This window comes from Hyaena hyaena, unplaced genomic scaffold (assembly GCF_003009895.1).
Source record: "Hyaena hyaena isolate Hyena2069 unplaced genomic scaffold, ASM300989v1 scaffold_757, whole genome shotgun sequence".
Classification (NCBI taxonomy): Eukaryota; Metazoa; Chordata; class Mammalia; order Carnivora; family Hyaenidae; genus Hyaena; species Hyaena hyaena.
The window spans coordinates 616,113-636,257 of NW_024081392.1; the positions used below are offsets into that span (position 1 = coordinate 616,113).

Below are 20,145 nucleotides of genomic sequence, written 5' to 3' on the forward strand. Positions count from 1 at the left end.
TTGATTCAGTCAAAACTTTCTATTGATTACTTTCTAAGCTCACTAAATAAAAACTTCAGCCCAGGTTTTGCCTCCCAAAAGAAAATAGGATTAGACTGATCTATGCACTCACTGGGGCTTCTTGTGAATCATGCCCAGATGAGTGAAAAAACCTTTATAGATGAACAATAGAAAGGGCTAACATTTTTCAGTAAACATAGATTATTATTAACTCGACATATTTGGTTTATAATCTTGAATAAAACAATTTTAAATTCCAGAGGAGATGATATAAATGACTCCTGAGGTCTGAGAATTTTATAATTCTGCCTTTTTTCAACTAAAGTAGCCTGGTTTAGTTTTCCTAGGTAGGTCTGTTGTATGTATAATTTTGACAGATTTAAAAACCTTAGGTACATAATAAGGTTTCACACCAGCTCTGCATAAGTGTTTTTTTTTTTTTTTTCCTTTTCTTCCAGACTAGCTCCTAACCTGCATCGATAATATTTGAATTACGTTATCTAAGAAATTCCAAATGGGAGTGTTTATGTAGTTTAAAGTACAAATGCTCTGAGTGGCTCCTCTTATCTTTTGGAATGGCGAGAATATTAAAACATCTATACATTAAGTAGAAACAAATTTGATCAGCAAGGATTCTTGTTTTGAGAAGTATAATGAATCAACCAAAAGAGTATGTTTCCGTTATTTGCACGTGTGTACTTTTAACTTATGGTTTTTTTTTTACAAGTTGAGAACAAACTTGACCAATAGCTGGATTCACTTTAGCACGCAAATATCTGGCTTTGTGACAAAATACTGATAGCTATTTAGAGTCTTCAAGTCTTTTGATCTGCTGCTGACATTTTAATAACATTGTTGTTTGAAATGATTCCTGAAGTATGATGACTGCAACATACCCACAGCAACAAAAAGTACATAGTTTCTGAAAGCAAAGAAGCTCAAGTTTCATCCTATTTTCTAGAGGTTTTAAATCTTGATGAATCAGTTTTTCTTGAAAACCAACGCAAACATGCCTCTTTAATTGATGGTTGCATTTATTAGTAGTATCAGTGACTGAGAAATACATCTGAAAACTTAATGACTTTCAGCTTAGAGGTTTTGTAATTCAAAGAAAAAGAAAAACAGTTTTGATTTTCATCGTATGCAGAGGACACGTAAACCGACTGTAAAATATTTTTCAAGCGTGATCTGTCCCGTCGTGGTCTGTTCCTTCAGCTCAGATCCATCGTTGGCGCTGCCTGGCTGTTTGCTGACAACACTACCAACAGAGAAGTGGCAAGGAAGTGTGGTCAGAGGACATGAGCAAAAGCAGTTTCAATGTAAGGAAATGAGGGAAACAGACCTAACAGCACGATGAAGGCACTTGCAAGTAAAGAGCCCTGTAGTCAGTCTCCTTTCCTTCCTTTGCTTATCCTGGTGGGTTTAATCAAAAACAAACAAAACGCTCTTGTGAAATATAGTCAATAAAGTCCAAGTTTGGCTAGGTCTCTGTAACTACAAAGGAAAAGTCACCGCAATTTTAAAAAATGTAACTTTCATTAACGAGCGCGCCGGAAATCTCAGGTATCAAAGACGCATTAACCCTGGAGCGTCCCCCGCGCGCCGCAGCCGGACGGAGGCAACCGCGGCGAACAGACGTTCTTTTCTCCTCGGAGCAGTCACACAAAAGGAGGGCTGCGGAAACTAAAAGTTTCGAAGCCTCCGGCTCGCTGCGTGGAGAAAAGAGAAAACCTGGAGACGGGGTGGGTAAAAGACGCATCCTGGGCGCCTCTCCGAAGTGCAGGCAAGGAGAAAGCTCCCGGGCCTGGAGGAAAGAGGGGAGGGGGACCACCCCCGAGCCGCTGGCCAGCCCCCTGCGCCCCGCCTCGGAGACCCGAGCGTCGCGCTCCGCCGCGCTCTCCCAAATACCCTTCACCCCGTTCCAGAAATAAAATAAATGTTTTCCAAGTGCGTGTGTGTGGACAGGATGGAGAGCGCGCGCCGGAGGAGCGCGCGGAGGACCGAGCGCGCAGTGAGTGGAGTTTGGGGGCTGGGGGTCGGGGTTGAATGGGTGTGTTGATGAAGTCGGGGGGGCGGGGAGAGGCTGGATGCGGAGCCCCGGGACTGAGGGGGGAGGGGATGGCGAGCCGGCGGGGAGGCAAAGGAGGGGCTCAGGCAGCCGCAGGCCGCCTCCAGGGCGCGTTCCGAGGCCGGGTGCGCGCGTCCCTCGCCGCCGCTGCCCGGACAGCCCTGCGGCCGCCCCGCCGGCGGAGCCGGGGCCGGCCTGCGCTCGGGCGGAGGCCTGGCCGCCGCCGCCGCCACTCGAACGGCTCGAGCCCGTGAGTGTCCCCTTTCCCTCTCCCGCCTCCTCCGCTCGGGCGCACCGCCGCCGCAGCTGCTCAAATGGAGTGGAAAATGGCCATTGGGCGGCAATGAGTTCTAGATTATCTGCTCCACGTTTTGTACTTAGCTGCCTGTAATCTTCTTTAGAGTTTGCCTGAGCCCCTTGCTGGAAGAATCAGGAGGGAGAGATTTGTCCTTTGCCGCTGCAGACGCTAATATGTTTATATGATTAGTCGGACTCGGGGAGGGGGGGGTAGGTAGGTGGGGATTTGGGGAGGAGGAGGCTGGAGGTGACTCCAGTTCAGACCTCGCCGAGAGTCTGTGTCAGGACTTCGCACTCCCCCGTCTCTCTCCCTCTCTCCCTCTCTCCCTCGCTCTCCCTCTCCCTCCGCTCACACACACACTCGCAGAGGTGCCGGAGCGGAATCGGGAGCTTACCAGAGAATTCCTTGGGATTGTTGGGGGGCATCTCCCCTCCGTAGCTGTGCGTGGCGTGGCTCTTCCGTGCACCTCCCTGCTTCCCCGAGCCCGAGTCCTCGCCTTCTGCTTCTCGTGGGGCAGCGGCCACCGCTCAGCCTCGGCCGGGAGCCCCGAAATGTGAGGAGGGGCCGCCGCCGTCTCCCGCCCCAGGCCGCAGGGTCGGCGCGAGGGATGCCAGGACGGCCGGCGCGGACGGCGGGCTGAGGGGCTTCGCCCGACAAACTGAGTTGGCCTCGCGCCGCCGGCGTCTGCCCGCCCCTCGCGCGGCTGCCGCTCCGAGGGGACTTCCAAGTCTGCGCACCTCTGCTGGGCTTTTACCTCCGCCACCCCTTTCTCTCTGATTGCCGAGTTTTTGATTTTGCTGAGGGAGCGTGCGGTTTGGGGGTGTGTGCGCGTGTGTGAAGGACCCCTCTCGCGGAGCGGCGTGTGGGAAACTGCGGGAAAATGTTGACCTAACCCCAGGAGCCGCCCGGCGCTGGCTGCTTGGCTGGAGGCGGCGGCGGCGGCGGCGGCCGAGCAGCGGCGCCGTGTCCGGCCGGCGAGCCGCGGCGCTGCCTCCGGCGCGGACTCGGCGGCGGGCGACCCGCGCGCGGCCGGCCTCGGCCCTCCCCGGCCGGGGTCGCCGCTGCCCTTTGCTTCTCTCCCCGCGCGGCCCCCCGCGCCAGACGTCCAGCCCCCGGGGCGCGCTCGCAGACCGAGGTAAGAGCCGCAGGAGCGAACAATGTGCCTCTGTGCAGGGCTTCGGAGACCTGTTTGCTTTGCGCCTCCTGCCCGGGGGTGGATGCTGGAGGTGGAGGGAGCCGCGGGTGAGTTGGGGCTCGGCTGTTTGTTTATGTTCGGCCGGGCGGAGGGGGAGACTCGCGCTCGCTCTTGCTGCTCCCCCTCCCCCCACCTCCTCTCCTCAGAAATCGATACGCAGAACTCCGGTCCCGTCCAGCCAGCGTCTCCCTTTCTCAGGGAGCTGCTGTAACGCTCTCTGGGCTTCAGTCTGTTTGCAGGGGGCGTCAGGGGAGTAGGACTGGGTTATGCATTTTTTGATTTTCTGAAAGCTTGGGTCGGGAGGTGCCGCTCGCCCTTTCACAGCCCGTCTGGGGAGGGCGATGTGGGGCGCGTCCCCGGCCGGGCCGCTCTCCTGGGGGTGCGGGGCCCAGTCCCCCCCAGCGCCCCGCCCGCCTGCAGACCTGTCCCGGGCTGTAAGTGCAGCGGGCAGGCCGGGCGCCGGGAGCGAGTTCCGGGGAAGTGGGCGGTGGGGGGAGGGCTTGGGTGAGTTGTTGCGCGGTGTTGTTTCTTCTCGTCGGTGGTTAGGTGGTGTGGAGAGGCGAGGATGACAGCGAAGCGCAGCCAGATGTGGCCAGGCCGGCCCGGGGGCTGGCAACGATTAGGGGCGGCCCCGCGGGGCGGGCGGGTGGCGGGGCCCGGCGGAGAGCCTCCCGGACCCGCAGTGAGAGGGCAGCAGCGGGCCGCGCTGGGCCTGCGGGAGAAGTTGCCGGCTGTGGGCCCCTGGGGTGGCGTGGGGCTGGGAACCTCGGGAAGCTTGCTTTGCAGGATGGGGGTGCCGAGTGGGGATCCGCTGGGAGGAAGAGGCGTGGGAGGAGCCCGAGGAAAGGGGAGACCCCCAGGCTAACCAGGCGTGGACTCCTTGATTGGCTGGGGCGACCCGACCCCTCCGGTAGGGAGGCGAGGGCGGGCGAAGCGACCCAAGCGTCCTGGCAGTGGGGAGGCACGCTGGCGGGACTCCTTCGCTTGGGATCAGTAAAGTTGGTGCCTTTCGCCAAACTGCGGGGCTGGGGTTAGGGAAGATCGCTGGAAGCTTTACTTTGTGCCCAAAGTTACGCTGATCGGAGGCTTAAGGAACGTAGGTCTTTCGTGTATTTTTTTTTTTTTTTTTTTTAAAGCCTCTGTTCACTCCGTCCTCTAAAAGCATACTTGGAGGGACAGGTCCTGCGGTGTCCGTCGTCTTTCCCGGTCTTCTGTGGACCCCTCCCCCCTCGGCCTTTCCCCCTTCCCGGGCCCTCTCATTCCCTTCTTCCTGATGCAAACTGTTGTCTCGGATTCAGACCGAGGAAATGTTTTCCTCCTGTTTCTTGAAAGGTGTCAGGCTGCTTCGCAGCTCCTCCAAGCAGCCTGGGAGCGTCTGAGCCGCAGCCACCAACCATATGGTTTCCGTTACAAAGGCCGGGTTCTAAGGCAGTCTCCCCGTCCCCGCCCCAATTCTTAAATTTTCTTGTGCAGCCTTTACGGTTTGTGTACTTCTCTCTTCCTCTTTCCAGAGGCGTACATTTAACGGACGCTGTTGGTTCATTCATTTCCCTTGTCAGTGTTTGTGTCTGGAACGGGCCCCGCCGACTTTGCTCTTTACTCGAGTTGCACAATGAAGAAAAGTCACATCCGTTTGGTAAATAATTGCCTGTTGGGATGTGCCTTACTAAATCAAGTTTGATGTTGGGCAAACCTTAAAAGACGGGTACTGAAGGGGCAATATGCGTCCATAGCAGAAATCTTAGTTTGTGTAAGCGTCGTAAGCAACGTTCCAAGTTGTTGTGGGGACTCTTGAGCTACGTAGAAGGTAACTTTGAAACTTTAATTTTAGCCTCTTTATAATACTTGGAAAACCTTCCAGAAGAGAATCCACTTCTGTTCAGGTGTGTTGTGGAACTTCTTGTTGTCCCTCCCTCCACTCTCCAGGAAATTTATGCATGATAGAGAGAATACTGCAGAACAAATGTTCTGTTGTTTAGTTCCTTCAGACATTCCGATTCTCTCCTTTTGTTGCTTGCCTCTAAAAGAGGTGCCATTTCACATCATTCTGCACAAATTGTTTGAATTAATGCAAGTGTGAATTCTTACCGTTTGAAGGGGACTATTAGCATATCAAAGGTTTCTTAGCTTCAGCTCAATTGAGAAAACTTCAGCTTGTCTTCCATTCGCTTCCAAGCAGAGGCCCAAAGGGCAATGAGAATTGTAAAGGGTAAAAATAGGGAGGTGGATTCAGGCTGTGTTTCTGAACTTTCACTGTTTTGTAATTATGTGAGCGAAAAACATTGTCTATTGCTGTGGAGCCCTTGCAAATGGCAAGACAATTATTTTCTATTGATAAATGGTTTGTTCCTAGAAAAAGGGTGACCTTTTATTTTATGATAGTCACTGTTGCCTGTCTTTTGGGGTCCCTTCAGTGGAAGAAAGTGAGAAAGCTTTTCCTTCTAATTTAGTACTTTTCTAGGGTCTACACTTTGTTATATTAGTAAAACGGGAAAGAAAGGCTTTTAATGAGTCTATAAAACAATAGAGATCTTGTGTTAAAGGGACACTCGTTTTTACACCTAGGAAACTTATTTTTAATACACTTGCTAAATTAAGGGGACACATCAGTGGAGGGTTTGAATATTAAAAACTCAGCATGAACTTTGTTATTGCAACTTCTACAGCAAGTGTAAATTTGAAAAAGGATTCTAGGTGATACTCAGTTTGTGAATTCTGTTTAAATAGAGGTAATTCTTTTTGATTATTGATTGTTTTATCTCAAAAGTTTTGTATTTTTTCAAACACCGTAAACTCAGGAATTCAGCTTCAAGTTGGTTTATTTTTTTCATATTTATAGTATATTGGTTAATGGTTTTTTACATTTGCAGAGTGATATGTTCTTTGAGTTTCTTTTAACAACTCAATATCCATGAGTGAAGAAACGAGAACAAGTACTTGGGTCATATGGGTCATTTTATGGCAAGCAGATGGGTCAAGGGAGAACTTTTTTCATCAGCTTCTGGGCAAATGTTGGTTTTATTTATTTAGCTTAAGATTTCCTAATGCCTAGTTTTAAGATGAAAATGAACATCAGAGGAGGTTTTGGAGTCCATATTTATTATAGTTTTATCTTTGATGGTTGGTTGATTTTGAACATGAATTTATATTCTTTCATTGGAGAAGGGCTTTTTTTTTTTTAAAATTAATGGTCAGAACTCCTTGGTTTTATTTTAATAGTGAGAATTAACTCTGATAAACAGTGTTGGAGGGGGAAGTATCATTAATTACCTAACATTTTTAGTTTTTAGTTTAATAAGATACTTTATTCAGATTAAAATAAGGTGAATTTTAGTGGCATTCAAATTTTGTGTCATTCCCCTGAAATCACTTTATGATAGTTTATTTATCTGGTCCCTTCAGTTGTCTAAGAAGTACTTTTGAGGTAAAAATGCCCACATTGATGTAATTGCTATTGTTGCACTTAAGTTGCTGTTACCTAGTCTGTTTTCAATGCAGACTGGTAGAAAGAAAACATTATCCTTTAGAGCTATTAGTGATAATCTAAAAATTGTCTTGAAAACATTGCTCTTCATTTGATATGATGGTGATCCTGAATTCAGCAAATCTCTAAAGGTATAAAATGCAGTGAAAAGATTTTTCAACATTTCAATGACAAAATTGGACTACTTAGAGAAAAATTAATGTGTTGTAGAAGCACTTCAGCTGCCATTTTCAATCATTGCAGGTTACTATGTGTTGGCAACAGAAAATGAATTTAGAAATGCAGATAGTTCTGGGAGCAAGTAGTTGGGGAAATCAGAATATTGAGTCATGGGGGCTAGAACAAACCAATTCCTTCTGGTTTTGACTTGAGAACTTCCAATAATACATTTCTTTTAGGCTTTTGACTCTGCTTTGTTAATGGACTAACATCAAAGCAGGCAACAAAACTTTGTTATAAAATGTTATAAAAACTAATATTAAATATATGGATCTCCCATGGAAGTAGTACTACAAGTCTTAAGGCAAGCAGTTGGGAGTTTTTATTGCTGCAATTTTCACAATCAGCAGAAACGTTAACACCAAGCTTTTGGGCGTTTCCATTCTTAGAGTAAGCAAGAGGAGAGCTTTAAAACCAAGGTTTACTTCAGGTTAGATCTTTATTTGGTCATTATTGAAGCTTTCTGTGTTTTATTAAAAAATCTAAAATAATATTTTAATGTCTTAAGTAACGTAGGAATATGTGAGCCAAGACTGAGAAGTTGGGAAGGTCAAGAGGTAACCGGAAATCTGTACACCATAGTAATAAAATGTTATTGCTGTATTTTCTATCAAAATATTTATTTGACCTAACTTTTATGGATAAATACTCAAATCACACTTAGTTTATTGACAGATGTAGTATGAGATGAAGAGAGCATTATAGTGTACTCTAAGATATGGGCTATGCACACTATACCTACCTGAGAGAAATCTGTTCTCATTTTAATAAGAATCCATGCCACTTGCCCAATTGCTGATTTTAGGAACACAAATTAACTGTATTTAGATTAGGAATGAAATACAGTTTGGGAAATTTGAAGAATTCAGTGATTGAAGAATTCAAATGGATTGCAATTTTTATGAAAAGTTTCCTCAAAGACTGTACACTTTGCCTCTTCATGTTCACTGCATCTGATCTTGAGTCTTGAAGGAGAGGTACACATTTGAGATCTGTCTGCTTTTCTGCAGAAAAGGTTCACGTAAAATTAAAGTGAAATTATTTTCAAGCTACTACAATTTAAAAATAAAGTGCACGATTATGACGAAAGATTCATCAGATTATTTGCAAAAATACTTAGTTAAAAATTTTTGCAAACTGATGATTTTGATCAAGCATTAAAAATAGCAACTTTAGCTTTTAGACCTCAAGAGGCCTTGAAATCCCATTTATGTTTTGGTCATATCAGTTCCTAAGGTAATTTGTTTAAATATTAGTTCACATTACCTAAATAGATAACTGTTTGGTAACTATTTTCAAGAAAGATTAAAATATTTCTGTTTTAAACACAGACTAAAATCATAGCTTAGTTAACTTCTCTCTTATATAACACTAATTAGTCTAGAGCCCCACCTAAATATTCATCTCTTCAAATAATTCTTGATTGAAGGTTGAAAGGTTGAAAAGTATTTAATCACCCTAATTACTGTAATTAGACTTGATACTATCAGAAAAGTTGAGACTGTTCTCTGAAATGTTTTTGCTAGTCAACACTGGTCAAGTAGTGATTTTTTTTTTTTAATGCTTTAAGAAAAACGCTTAAGAAATGGGTTGTTTAACACAGAGATAGTTAATGATTGGAATTAGGGAATTACAATACTAAAATGATGACATTTTTCTTGACCTAAGTGTGAATAACTTGTAAAAGAGACACTATATAACTGGGTCTGGAATTCCTAATTTTTTTTCAGGACTCAGTGTGGTATTTTGACTTTAATATATAGGTTTTGTTAAGTGTATGTTATAAACATTGAAGATCTGTTAATGCTGTGTTGATGTAAGTAGATATTTTTAAAGTGGATCATTGTGTTATCAGAAAAGGTCTTAATCAACCAAAAACACTTTAAAATCATCTTTTTCGGTCATTTATCTGATGGACTAAAAAAATTCCTAGTATATTCTTATGAAGTAATTTTTAAAAAGTTCTTAAGAATCTCCCATATTTTGACAATAAAAATTGTCTTTAAAAAAGGTAGATCGAATGAAGGAACCTAGTGCTTAACACCTGCAAGTAAAGTGCAGCTCACAGCAAAATGCTATTGATTGCTTTGAAGTACAGAGCAAGTTTAAATACAGTTTGTTTAATTACAACGAAAATACAGTTTTATGAAGTAATATAGTTTGTCTTCGCAGAGAATTTTATGCATTGTGTAGTGGTAAGTAAAATCCCATCACAGTTGTATAAATTTGTTCAATTACCAGAACGGCTAAAAGGGGAAAAAAATCAATTTACATTGAAAAGCAACAGAAATTAGATTACCTTGGTTAGTAGGAACTTGCCAGCAATGTCTAGATTGATTAATAATATCAAAAACTACCATGTTTCACAGTGTAAGGTTATTGGCGCCTGTTTTAATATGCATATATCTTGTTTACTTGGTGACTTTTGTTATATGAACATTTTTTTTCATTTTGCTTTCCATTTTTGTTTTTATGGAAGGTGTTACATGATGCACAAGGAACTGTTTTCCTCTCACATCTTCTGTTTTGTTTTAGAGATTTGTCTTTTTTTGGTAGTTGCTCTTCTGGATTTCTAGAATTTGTAATCAGATGATCTTTCAGATGAGTGTAATGAAATATCAGTTGTAATTTTAGGAATCGAAAAAAACAGTCCATCAGTATGAATAGCTAGGTTATTATCAGCAACAAAACACATTTTAGAAATTTTTTCTACTGACTGTAGAATTATAAGGAATTTTAAGTCTGAAATTCTTGTAGCAATAAGGTGGCATGGGATTCATCCTAGTGGAGAGCGGGGCACCTGTTTTATTACCACCTTGATTCATCCTGGCACCCAGAGGTCCCCAAGTGCGAGAACAGGCACAACTGCTGCTCATGGCCACCCGGCTGTTTTTAGGTCATGAAGTCAACTTCCTGGAATTTCTGGGGAAACCAGTTGAAAAGGGAGGACAAATGTCACTTTAAATAGAGATGTTTAAATCAGATTTCTGCCTGAGGGTAAAATTTAGGTCTGTTTTAGCCCGGATGTAATGTCTCCCTCTATAGAGCACAGCATTAATCACTACCTGACAAGAAAACCTCTGCTGAGCAAAACGGGCCCCTGTTGGTCTTGTCATTGATTTTTCCAATCTGTGAGGAGTACGTTATAAACATTAAAATTCACGCACAGGGATTACACCTTAATCTCTGAATTTCAGTATTGAAATTAGTTGCCTTAAAAGAAGCCTATCTAAAACAAAACAAAACAAAACAAAGCAAAAAAACCCCAATAAACAAAAAAACAAAACCAAAAACCTTTGGGAGATTTTTTTTTATAAGGATAGATTCAATATTTTAATAAAAATAGAAATATTAAAAAGCAGGCAGGTTAAGCAAAAGTTAACATTCTGAAATAATGACCACATCTTAATTCTGTTTATGATGCATTAAATAATGTCAAAAATGTTGTTGTTGACTGCTGTTGTTTTTTAATCTGATAGTAGGAAAAAGAAACAGATAAAAATGAATTGTGATTTCTTGGTCAGAGAGATGGAAGAAGTTGAAAAGGTAGTTAACTTTAGACCTCTATCAGTTCAAAGGAATATTATTTTGCTAGACCAAAACCATATACAACCCTGTATCTTTTTCCAGATGAGTAATAATATCTTTAGCCATTGTAGTAGTGAAAAATGCACCATGAAGTTCCTCATAAAAGAAAAAGGGTTAGTTTTTTCTCTTTCAGTTATTAGATAATACTCTTTAATTCCTTTCTTAATCAAATACATACACACATGCACATACATAAGCATGGAATTTATATTCTTTTCCTTTGTATGTATCAACATTTATTGACAGTTATTGGCCAAGAAGTACTACAAATGTAAGTTTAAAATGTAAAATATATACGATTAAAATATTTTTAAACTGATTTTGAAAATGATATGACTTCGTTATTTTGTTCTCTAAGGTATTTACTACCTTTAGTTCATGAAATGCTTGTACTACCCACTCTTTGCCTCATTTTGTAGGTATTTTTACATCAGCTCATGCCTCAAACAGATTATTGCCCTGGATTTAGATGACATAATAATCTAACCCCAATTACTGTCAAAAATGGTTCTTGGCTGTGGGGGGTGGGCTAGGTGACCTTGCTTTTGACTAATACTTTCTCATGTATAGGATAGTAAATAGTGTCTATAAAGAGAGCAAAAGAGATTTCTGGTTTGTTTATAAAGTAAGTTCTAATTTTAAACATTTATTCTTAAAATAGAATACTGTTAGAGCAGTTCTCCATGTAATGAGTGAATCATTACAAGATTTTAGATAAGGTCTTTAGTTGATAGTTTTCTGTTTTATGTAGATTATATTTACTTAATCAATTCTCAACTGTAATTAACATTAAAAAATCTGTCAAAAGTGATTTTCCCTGTGTCTTTACTTTGAAGCAACGTATTTCTGTTTGGAATTACTGGTTTTCTTATTTCATTGGTACTTTCCACACAGAAATTTTATTCCTCTGCCTTGAAAGCTTATCATTTTTTACTGTTTATTACTATGGTTATTGATTAGAACCTGCAGAACACATTTTTACACAATATTTTCTCCACTCATCTTTGTGTTCTTAATCTTGAGATGCTTATGATGTGTTTTAATTCTTAAAATTCCTGGCTTTTCTGAAGGTAATGTACAAGACGGTTTGGGAAACATTAATTTTGGTGATGTAAGCTTATGCATTTGCATCCCAATGATGATGCATATTTTTGTAGAATTTGAGAAGGTCTTAATGTATTAACTGAAGAATTGATGCACGTTATGTATCTTGTATTCCATTTTTAAAAAGGTGGACGTAATTCAAAACACTTCACTTTGCTCTATATGGTTCAACAAATAAAAATTTTACTAGAATTATGATGTCCTAGACCTTTCACTCTCACTAAGGACATTTAACTGTTTTTGCCCTTTCAAAATCCCGTCAATATCATGAGAATGATAATATTTGGATATTAGGCGTTTCCTCTGGGTAGCTCTATAGATGAGTATTAGTGATGTCTCCCCCACTTTCGTATTTTTTCTGCTGCAAATGTTGTGATACCCATCATCTTGCTGGAAGTCACTTTTCATATTATCATTGGCTTTCAACTAGGTCTGAATATTTAAAAATATAAGTAAAAAAAATATATTTTTCTCTTAAATAAAAACCCACTACAAACGCTGCTTATTATAAGTTGCCTTTCCCTTTAACTTCATTTTCTTTGTTTAAGTAGAAAAGAAATTTAATTGATATTTCTGTATGTTTAGCATGAAAATGAGCATATCTTTTATAATTTACATTTATTTAATAAAGATCTAGTTAAAAAAAGACATAAGCTTGTCACTTCACTTACAGAGATCTCAGACTGAATGCTTCAAATATCTAGTTACTGCTTGTATCTTAAACAGGTGGTGTGTACATGTTTGAAGAGAGAAATCAGGGGGACAGCAAATTGTCCAACAATAATTTTTTGGAAACACACTGCCCCCAAGACTTTAAAACCATTCTAAACTTTGCCTTTTTTTCCCCGTTCCCTTGGCAGAGATGCACCTTATCTCTGTATACCCGGAGAAAGGAATATGGTAAGGAGGAGAGTGTGTAAACAGAAACCTAAAACAGATTCTTAAAAAATATGTATAATGGAAAGGATATTTATGGAAGGAATATATAATGGATTTGCATTTTGCAAATCAAATCAGTTTTTCTTTTTATAGTGAATTAATGAAAAACAGTATATTTTTTCAGAAGTAAATACTTCCAGGTTTAAGATTTAGAATTATTCTAAATAAGAAAAATGTAGTAGTTAACTGCATTTGTTTAAGATTCAGCTTTTATCTTTCAATGGAAGTCAGTACAAAAATACCACCTTTGACTGTTTACTTTGGGATCAGAAGATGCAACAGATAAATGTTTGGAGCAGCTTTGTTTTTGGGGTGGTCTATCATTTCAGGCTAGTGCTGTGTAAGCAAGGTAATGTTTTCTTTTCCTTGAAATACATTTTGTAAGAGTGGCTTTTGGGTGACTTTGAAAAGTTTGTGTATCCTGCCTTCTCAAGCTGCATTCTTAGCCAAGCTGAAGGACACGGATAATCATGTTGAACCACACATTTTCAGAAGCAGTAATTTTAATCAGATAATTGGTAAGGAGGAGACGCTCAATAATAAGATTTTTATACAATGGTGACCTGCATCTGTACCAGGCAACTGCTGCATGTGTCAGATATTTTTGCTAACCCTTGTTATTACCTGCAGAGGGAGCTTGTATATGAGATAAAATAATCAAGACAGTATCACTTGGTACCGTTTTTTTTTTTTTTTTGAAAATTATATTCTTTAACTTATTTTAAATTTTTGTTTGAGAAAAATTGTTCTAAGGAAAGTAAAGTATTTGGGATCAGCCAGATTTATAGTGAAATTTAATATACTAAATGCCCAAGTATTTATCATTCCTGTATTCACAGATTACAAATGTGCTTTTTACCTTTCCTTATTTAGTAGAAATTTCACAGGTAACGAAGATAATGAATAAGATTAATTTTTGAGGTGATAACTGTTTTTATGATTAGCCAAAGCTCTGGGTGATGGTACAAGTGGGTCTTATTTAAATATCTAATAATTGTTGAAAGAGAAATCTGGATTTCTTAGAAAATTTTCCAGATTAACATAAAATGTTATAAAATGATCACTGAACAGTAAGTAGTAAATTATATTCTTCTACATTTAATTAGGAGATCAAATTAGATGAGTTGTATATGCTCTTTGCTAAAACAAAAATGATTACTTTGGATTAATGACTTTTACTTGCAATAATGGACCGATTAGTGCAGTGACACTTAAACAGAGAAACTACCAGTAAAGATCTAATATCAAATGGTTTAGAAAATTGCTGACTAAGTTGGAAAAAATGAATGAAGGCAAGATAGATAGTACTTAATTAAAAAAGCTGAATTATATTTATGAAAATTGTGTCAGCTAAATCTCTAAGAAAGTACAAGTGAAATACTAAAAATACTTGAGAGTTTTGCGATCAGGTGCTTTGGTAATCAGAGTGAATCAAATGCCTTTAATGGCATTTGGTTCTTTAGGGTGAACGCAATTTTTCATATCGTATGCGTAATGGTGCCAGGAATTTTAACAATAGGATAGAATATTAAACTATGCTAAAAAATGAACCTTTTTGATTTAAGTTTTACATTTTAGTATAAAATGTTATTTCAGAATTTACTTGTTGGAGAAAAAGAAAGGTTATCCTTTTATGCATCCTTGAAAAGAGATGTAATAGTTCTTTTTCCCCGTAGTTTACGAAAGAATGATATGACAAGTAAAAATATTTATTTTGTATTTTAAGAGGCTTTGTTTCTTAATGAAATTCATTGTTAGGGACTTACTGTTTTATAAGCTAAGCTTTACTAATGTGAAAAGTCAGATTGTTACTGTTACATTGAATGACCCTCTAAGCAAGGAAACTGTTGTCTAATAAAGAGATTTATGGTACTGGCATGGGCTTTTATATCAGTATTAACCTCTCAGCGTGGTCATGTATTATCTTAACAAGTCTGTGCCACATTTATGCAGAGCATTTTCATACCAGGGTAAGGATATTAGCAACAGCAATTACACTTCAATAGGATTATGATGGTATATTTTTACAGAAGTATACAAATGCTCTTACTCCATAGAATTATTGATAGGCATCCTCTACTGCCAACTTCATTGTCTTAAATAAAGTGATAGCAAAGATACCGTATCATTGTTGGTGCTAAATATGATAGGCACCGGCAAATGGGATCTGATATTACAGTTCATTACCCTTTTCCCTCAAATAGCCCACCTCCCTTCGCAGAGAGGTAAGGGTTACTAGAGAATTCATTCCAGGAAAATTGTTTCGTGAGGTACAGTAACTGTCACAGAGTGCATAACTTCTGTGAGGTTATTGGAAAGGCACAGCTAGGGTAAGTTCTACTTGTTTTGTCTTAAATTTGGTGGTAGACTACTGAGTGGTTTTTAAAGTAGTGAAATTTGAATATATTGGAAAGCAAATGTGTTATTGAAAAATTAATTTATGATGGTAAAAGTATTATTGGTATTATACTGGTGATGCTAATGACAGGGAAGTTAATTGGGAATGAATACCTATTGGTTTAAAATAGCCCTGATATTCTTTGTAAGTTAGCAAAGAAATCAAATATTTGATAAAAATCAAGTATCCTTGAATGAATGATAAAAATATTAATTATGATATATCATCTACTTATTTGTATAGATGTTGAGTAAATGTGTATGTATTAAATTGTTTCTGCATCTATTTGAGTAGATTGGCTTTTTAAAAAATAAGCTATTTTATGAGTAGAATATAATATGAGGAATAATTCTACAGGTAAGGGTAGTATGTGTTATGAATATAGATTTGAAATCATCTTTTTTTATATACATTTTATAAAAATGGAAGTTTGTATTAAAACACTTGCTGTGTTTTTTTCTCTTTGAACCAAGAGTCAAATATTTTAACATGTTAACGTTTTAAATGGAAGTTAACAAAACTTGTAAATACCCTAAAGAATATTTATTCAAAATTTATGTGTACCGATATGAAGACTCTGGAATTCAGAACTTTGAATCTGCACGTTTTAATAAGTGTGTTGGAAAAAAACAAGAACAATTTTATATTGCCTTATTACCAGAATTTAAAAACAAATGCCTTCGTTTCAATTCTAAAAATAAACAGTGTTAGTTACTTTTGCTTTTATATTTTTCAAAGGAATAAATTTCATCAAATGGAAATCTAACCGAGGTTTAAAAGACTACATTTTATTATATATACTTTATATAATATTCTATAGCATTCACAGGCTATTGCCAGTTCGGAGCTGCAGTGAAGATTGAAAATGTTTAAATCTTAGAATATCAAATTTTTATTTATTTTAAAAAATAATAAGTTATAAGATAGCACATTTTTTCTCCAGTAATATAAACATGATTGTATTACCTTTATATGAAAATAAACACATCACTTAAAGAAATAAAAACATCTATGCTTTTTATTCATGGATAATTTTGTCTCTTACGTTTATATGATTTTCATATTTTAATATAATTTAAACAGCCTTTTGAGATTTATAATTAAAGAAAAGAAAGGCCATTTACTCATTGAATACTTATGTAATGTTTTTAAAATATTTGTTTATATTTAGTGCTCTTTAAATCAGAATATTGATTTGAATGAAAGGCATTTTTGTTTTGACCAAATACAATTCAAAGCAGAAAAGTAGTTGTTAGTCCTCATCTCAGATGCCTGAAATAAAATTTAGGTTCAAGGAAATAGCTTATTCCAGTATTTTATTACTTGTCAGAGCATCGTAAGAGATGCTTTGTTATCTCTTAGTAGTAATTACTGGTCGGTAGTAGCTGTTGGCAGATACAAAAAATAAGTACCTGGGCCTTTGAATTTATTCCAATTACATCTCAAGAAAATCTTTGTTTTAGCTCATTGCTACATGGGATTCAGATAACTACATTAAGGTGTTTAATAATACGTTCCAAAAGCACTTTTCTATCTTTAAACTCTTCATACATGATTAGTGCTTATAAAATATTTCATTGAATTATGGTGACATAGAATTATAATGAACATGATGGTCAGACATAACTTTTATGTTTCCCCATTTTAATAATGTAGTCACTCTCTCACACCTATTTGTTTTGTTTGTTTGCTTCTTAAACTAATTTTCTTGTGTTACTGATATGTTAAGAATTACTTAAGTTCTCCTGACATTTTAGCCTGAAACCTATAATTGGTTTCAGTACATGAGAAAAGATAATTTCTTAAAGCATTTATTATTCAGTTAATATTACATGATTAAAAAATCGAGGAAGAAATCTTAAGAATCTTAGAATTCACATTTTCTAGAGTTGGATTAAAAATATTTAGAATTGGGTTTTAATAGTCTAAAAGTATTCCTAAAAAAAGACAAAAAGAGAATAAGAACTCCTTAGGACAATACTAAATTGAATAGCCTTTAGTACAAGTGTTGCTTGAATATTTGAAGAATATTGAGACTTGCAGGTTACAGACATTAATAGCCTCATTCTCTATATTGCCTGTTAAATCTGTAAAACTCAAGAACAGTACCAAGAAGGTTGCAATTTCATCACCACAATGTTAATTTTTTATTGAAAATAAACTAAAATATAGGCTTAATTTGTTAGCTTACTTTGTTAAAATTGATTTTGCCTATTTATGAAGAATAAATCACCAATTCGTATGTACTTATAAAATTATTAGATTTTTTTGTACTTAAGAACATGTTTTCAGTGTATAAAATTTCACTTTATAATATTTTTGATATTTCCTCTGATACAATGTTTTCTTCCTTAATAATTTGATATTATTCATTTCTGAATTAATGGCTCTGGGCCTTATTTCTTTTTTAAAATAATTAAATCACACATTTTTAAAAATTGACTTCCCAAGTAAGATGCTGTTTGACCTCCGAAAAGGAGCAAAATATCAATTTAGTGATCAGTATCAAAGTTTTTGATTTAATGTGGAATCATAAAGTGGCAGTCTTCAGATTGTTTCCATATGACTTAATATATATTAAGGTCTCCATAATTAAAAAAAAGATATTTGCCATTCCTTTGTGTTTGGCATTATTTAACTCTGGTAAATACTCTCTTGATGTTTGGTCTGATAATCCGTTATTCATATGATATATGAGTGACTTTTTTATACTTGGCTTATTTTTGTTCAACCTACAGCATAATCCTCAAAGAAATTATAGAAGATTTTCACTGAAGCATCCTAAAATGACAGTTTGAGAAATTTATACTTATTGCCATTCTGTAATTAAATTTTTGTTAATAAAGTGGTTTTAAAAGTAAAAATGTTTGTATATAAAAAACGACTTGTGTGGGCAGCTATGTAGCTTTTGATTGGCCTGCCATTCTTTGTTTCAACCACAATATGGTAAGGCATGTATGTATATGTATACGTTCTTGGCCAAGGATTCAGGGTTGCCTTGATCTCGGTTTTTGGCTGAAGATTACGTGCTGTTACCTTAATTTAAAAATGATTGCATTATGTGTAAGGCCTAAGTATCTATTAATTTTCTCTCCTTAGTCTTTACTTTTAGAACCTAAGAGTTAAATCAACTTTGATGGCAATTTTACTCTTTGAATTTGCTAACATTATATTTATTGCATAAAAGAGATTTAAAAAGAGTAAAAGGTATATGCAACCCTCTCTCTATAGGGGTAGGTATTTAGGTAAGGAACTGTAACACATATCAATAATTCAAGTAGTTGGAAAGTCAAATTAAATGTATTAGGAAGGATTCCAGGAAACAATATATAATTTTGGCTAAATAGTTAAAATTTTCATTAACACTGCTTATAACGGTTCACTTTTGGATGGAATCACAACTATACCATTCTGAATTTCTAAAGTCCCGCTTATCTATCTGAAAATTAATTTCTTACTTACTAAATTGACTTTTTAATGCTGAGTACTCTAATTAAAGCTTGAATATTTTACATTATTTTAACATACAATCAAAAATTGATGAAATTGAAGTATTTAGCATCCAGGTTAAATATTTTTGCAATCACCTGTCATGGTGGTATAGAAACAGCTTTAATGGTAAGACTTCTGTCCCTTTTTTTAACTATTGCAAGATTTGTGTGAATAGACTGAAAAATATTTTAGTGAACTATTCAATGTGAATTAAAAGCTCCCTATCTTTGGTAGTGAGCTTCGTTTATATGAACTTTGAGTTTTACGTTACAGATGAAATAATTGAATAGCGTAGCTTTGGTTTAATATATGTAAATATACAAATGTTTAAAAAAATTGAAAATTTTTCTTAATTCTGAATATAGTAATGAGAATTTTATTTTATCTTTCAGAATATAGTGCATTTGGTGTATTTGGTTGTTTAGTGGGAAGGCAAATGTTTCCATCTTTGGAATTGTATCAGAACTGGATTAGTCTAATCAAGCCTCCTTAAGCCAATGTTTCATTTACAGGGACGTTCATAGGGTACAGCTAAGATCATAAAGGTAAATTTGATGAAATAAATTTAATTTTTGGCAGACCTGTCACCCTTCTATGTTGTCCAATTTAGTTTTTCTCAAGCCAGAGCGATTCAGTTATTTCCACTATCCTACTTCTCACTCTCAATTTTGATAAATAAATTGTATTAAGATCACAGTACTAGAAATGTCTTATTATATAAAAAGAATTATTTTGAGAGTCCAATTAAAATAAAAGTGAAATCCAAATCATCTTTTGAAAAATCTGGTATTTCATATGTGGGTACATTCTCTTAAATACATTATGCTCCTGTAGTTCAGAGCAATCATTCTTGACAATGTTGCACGTGTATAAGTGACAGTTGAGGGCTTGGATTTACTTTATAACTCAGAGTATTTATAATGTTCTGGATTTTACTTTCAAGATGTCATTTTTGGTTTCCTACAATGCCACGGAGGTTATTATGGCAGCACGCGTGGTTTTAAAAATGTGATAATTGCTAGTACCTAGTTTGCCAGAATTGCCAGACCAGAAGTATGCATTTGCTTAAATTGGTCTTAAAGTCTGTGTTTTATCCTTTATAAGAACAGTTTCATCTGTAAGTTCATTTCATCTAGTTATCCATTAACTTCTGGGCTTCAATTTTATTCACTTAAGATCAACAGCCATTTATTAAGGCCCTGCCTGGAAAAATGTGCTGTGTAAGGACTGCTCTCTAAGAGGTACTTATAATCTGTGAGAGAAAAACACATTTCCACAAATAATTATAATATAAGGCACACTACAGTGACATGCCAAAGTGAAGCGTAGAGAGAAGGCTGTGGAAAATAGGATAGGCGGA

At 37.6% G+C, this 20,145-nt stretch overlaps 1 protein-coding gene across 7 annotated transcripts in view; it reads left to right on the top strand.

Moving 5' to 3' along the window:
* Positions 1-3,411: 3,411 nt before the first annotated feature.
* ADGRL2 (adhesion G protein-coupled receptor L2) overlaps positions 3,412-20,145 on the top strand; it is a 189,021-nt gene continuing 172,287 nt past the window's right edge. For 5 of the 7 annotated variants that reach the window (XM_039218413.1, XM_039218406.1, XM_039218409.1 and 2 more), the window contains exon 1: positions 3,412-3,501. The gene's annotated coding sequence lies outside the window, so the exon portion shown is untranslated. Of the gene's footprint in view, positions 3,502-3,566; positions 3,609-3,974; positions 3,996-20,145 lie in introns of those variants that run through there. The other 2 variants (XM_039218407.1, XM_039218408.1) reach the window with 2 other exon arrangements.